Source organism: Nematolebias whitei, chromosome 15 (assembly GCF_014905685.2).
Source record: "Nematolebias whitei isolate Nwh7 chromosome 15, NemWhi1, whole genome shotgun sequence".
NCBI classification, from domain to species: Eukaryota; Metazoa; Chordata; class Actinopteri; order Cyprinodontiformes; family Rivulidae; genus Nematolebias; species Nematolebias whitei.
In genome coordinates this window covers 14,024,170-14,028,380 of record NC_056512.1, presented here as the reverse complement: position 1 = coordinate 14,028,380, position 4,211 = coordinate 14,024,170, and positions in this window count along the sequence as shown.

Genomic DNA, 4,211 nt, shown 5'->3' with positions numbered 1-4,211 from the left:
ATAGATAGATAGATAGATAGATAGATAGATAGATAGATAGATAGATAACTATCCAAAGAAATCAGAATTAGTCTTCAATGAAATGCATATGTGCTCCTTCTGTAAATAGTATTTGAATTAAAAGGTATAATGTCTTTGATGACAAATGAGTGAAATGTAAAAAAAAAAAATATTTGGACCCAGCAGTGTTGGGTAACTTCAGGGGAGTGGTGGCGCAGAGGTTAGAAAAGGTGGGCCTGTGATCGGAAGATCGCCGGTTCAAGCCCCGGTACCGACAACATCAAAAATGTGGGTGGGGTAGGTGAAGCACCCACACCTGTCCCCACGCTCATTCGTCCCACTCTGGGCCTTTGAGCAAGTCCCTTAACTCCCACCCTCTGCTCCTCCGGGTGTCCTAGATAGCAGCTCTTTGCTCCACACAGAGGGCTGTGGTAGCTCGGTGTCTGTGGTTGCGTCAGGAAGGACATCTGGCGTAAAAATAACTGCCAAGTCTTCGTGCGACTTAATTCGCTGTGGTGACCCTTTAAGAAGGGAGCAGCCGAAAGAAGAAGAAAAAAAAGCGTTGGGTAACTTCAGACATATTGCAAAACTACCTTTTGTTTCAAAAATCTGTGAGAACATAGTCTATGGTCAATTGATTGATTTTTTTTTAATGTTTATTTATTTTAATTTTTTTAGCAACACAACATTTTTGAGGTTTGTCAGTTTGGTTTTAAACTATACATCACTGAGTCTACTTGTTTAAGAATTTTTAACAACATACAAAGTACTTTTAGCTACTAATTCTGGTGATTGTGAGGTGGCTTGTAAACCTGATGGCCACATTTGATACAATGGATCACAAAATTCCCTTGTTTAGAGCAATGGGTGTTAGGATTGTAGCACTAGAGAGATTTAGGCCCTATTTACATGGACACGATGGGGGGAACCGTAGGTTTTTTCGTATGTTAATTAGAGGAAAAGATTTGCATTGACACGGTCAGATTTTGTGTTTACATGCATTCGCAGGATTCCCCCCCGCCCTCCCGAATCCACTGTAGTTACCATGCCGGGTCATTAGATGGCGCTGTGAATTTTCTACCTTCACCTAATGCGCATGCGTGCTGCCTGGGCACGCTGTTTTCCTCTGGGCTAATCAGCTAACAACAACGTAACAACAAGTTAAAGCTGGATTTTGGATGAGAGTCGACAGATTTGACGTCAAGCGGGACCTCTTCGTCTAACAGCTCCACACCGGTCGCTGAGTGGACCAGTACCGAGTCGATGATGTCGGACTTTATTCCGCGATAATCAGTATCTGATTTACTGCAGGTAAATCAAATGTTCTTAATAATGTTAGCTTGCGTTTACTTAGGTTACAAAACAACCAACTGAGTTTTTATTTTTCCTGAAAGAAGAAGAAGCTGTCCTTCCACCAGGCGGACCGGTTCTGAACGAGGCTCGGCCCAGATGAACTGCAGGAGGACGTCGAAGACAGAGATGTTGGAAGAACTATTTATTTAAAATTCTCCTCAGTTCTTTTATTCAATCCATTGAATGTTTTAAGTTGCATTAATCAAAGGAGTGACTTCCTGAACAAGCCAGATGAACAACGTGGAACCAGAGTCCAGGATGAAAACAGAGGAAGAGTCCAGTTCATTAATGTAGTTTACCGTTAACTTGTTTTAAATAGTGTGTTCAGTTTAATTATCACTGTTTGTGTGACATACAGTTTGTGGTGTTGAATAAATAAATAAATATTAAACCTGATGTCTTCATTTTCAACTTTAGTGTTCACGCTATATGTTTAGCATCATTTTAAATTTGAATTACATAATGTCCAGATAGCTTCATTTAGCTCAGAACTTCATTATCTCTCACACTAACATAAATACTGTTTATTATTATTAAACTGTTATTATTTAGCACATTTAGTATGTTCTAGTGCAGCGCGACGTGTGCGCGTGCCACGTTCTATAAACAGCGATATTAGAACTGGATCAGATTGTGTCTCTTCCAACACAGATGTCGGTCACAGCACCTGGAATCTGACGTAAATTAACAACGAGATTCAAAATATATTCCATCAACCATAGTTCAGAAAGCAGTGTATTCGCTGCCATGTTGATAGAAATATAGCGTCTGTCCGCGCGTGCGCATGTGGTTTAACACAAAGCCTCAGCGGGAGATGTTTACATTATCAGCGGGGGGTCAGCGAAAAACCTCGACTCTGGAAGGTGGATTCCTGAAACCTCCGGATTCAAAGAGGGGGGGCCACTGGTGTCGTGTAAATGATCAGCAGAACCGCAGAGAGAAAGCTGCGGATGCACTCAAAATACGCGCCGTGTAAGCAGCCCCTTAGATCCTATATAGCTATAGCACTCTTTACCTCTTTACATTTAGGTTCCTTTTCCCAGTAGATCAAACCAATTGTCACAAATTTAGGGGTTCAAATTGATGCCAGTTTTAAATTTGACGGTCAGAAAAAGTCTGTTGTCAAATCTAATTTCTTTCATATGAAGCAGATGGCTAAGATAAGACCCATTCTTTCAAAGCAGGTGTTTGAAACAATGATCCACCTCCAAGTCTTTTGTTTGTGTTTTGAAAATTTAAATGGCCTAGCCCCTCCTTGTCTTTCTGAGCTGCTACATCCTTATGTATCTGCCTGTTTTCAGGTCTGCTGATCCGTGGCTCTTTCCTGTACAAAAACTACGTGTAGCTTATTGTGTACTTGAGTAACTACAAAGTATCTTGAAGGACAAATCAGTATTGTCTGGTTCTATCCAGTCACTTGATTCATTCAGGGGATTCAGCCAGGTGTTGCTTCAGATGTCATCTGCCTCTTGTATTTTTCCATAGCATGGCAAAGCAAGCTTTAAAGAAGTAGTTTAAAGAAAATGCAGCCTTGAGTTTGACGCTGGTATGGGAGTTCTGATGTCAGATGGTTATCACTACCTTCTCAGTCTTCTGGTATGGAATTCCCTTGAAATCCTGGCTTGATTAGTGCAACCTGCAAACAAGACTTACCAGACCTAATTTCTGTGCAGCACTTCCTCTGACAATGTCTGGTAGGGGTGTAATGGTACGCTAAAATCACATTTCGGTTTGGTTCTGTTTCAAGGAGGGCTCGGTTCGGTAAATTTTCGGTACAAAAAAAGGCCAAAAGAAAGACTTACAAAATGTTTATTTTGAAAATATGCCAAATAAACAATACGTTTGTATAAAAATAAATACAAACAACCCATTTGGATGATATTTTAAATAAAAGTCACTCTTTACAATAAATAAACTATATTAACAATAATAAAAATCTTAAATACAATAACAGTCAGAACCAGAACAATAAGCAGCAACAGACCGTTTACAATCTAACTAATCAAGTTTTACGTTTTTGGCCAAAAAGACCAACTTGTCCACATTTGCTGCCAAAAGCACAGATCTAGTTGCAGTGACATTATCTCCAGCGGTGGAGAAAACTGCTCACTCGCAACAGATAGCAGGAATAAAGAGGTAGCGCTTTGTTAATTTTGCAGTGTGGCTGTATTTGGCCTCATTAGGACCTGCTCTCACCTGTCCCTGGAAAAGTTCAGAGTTCAGTCATCACAGACTTCTTGGTGATCTCTGGTGGATTTCCCCGAAGAAGAAGAAGACTCAGCTGCTATCTCTGTCCCAGACTGGATATAAAACACAGAGAGGTACCCCCCCCCCCCCCCAGTTAATAAGATTATAATTTTAAATTAAAAAAAGTTAATTACCGGTAGATAATAATAATAAAATAACACCTCTTCTTGAACGGTTATCATTTGTTATGAGGTGGTTGAATCTCTCGGTCATCATCATCAGGGCGGGACTTTAATCTGCTCCAGGGCTTGTTGACGATCAGTTTTAGCTTTTCAATTCAATTCAATTCAATTCAGTTTATTTATATAGCACCAAATCACAACAAAGTTATCTCAGGGCACTTTACAGAAACATTTACTTACATAAAAGCCAATTAGTAAAGTTATCTATCTAAGGAATCCAGCAGACAAGTTGAATCTTGGCTTTGTTGCAGTCTCCCATCCTGAGCAAGCACAGTGGCAACAGTGGAAAGGAAAAACTCAATTTTTAAAAGAAAGAAACCTCCAACAGAACCAGGCTCAGGACAAGTGGTCATCTGCTTTGACCGGCTGGTTTGAGAGGACAGGAAGGAGAGACAGACGAACATAGAATGGCAGGTCCAGGTATAGGTC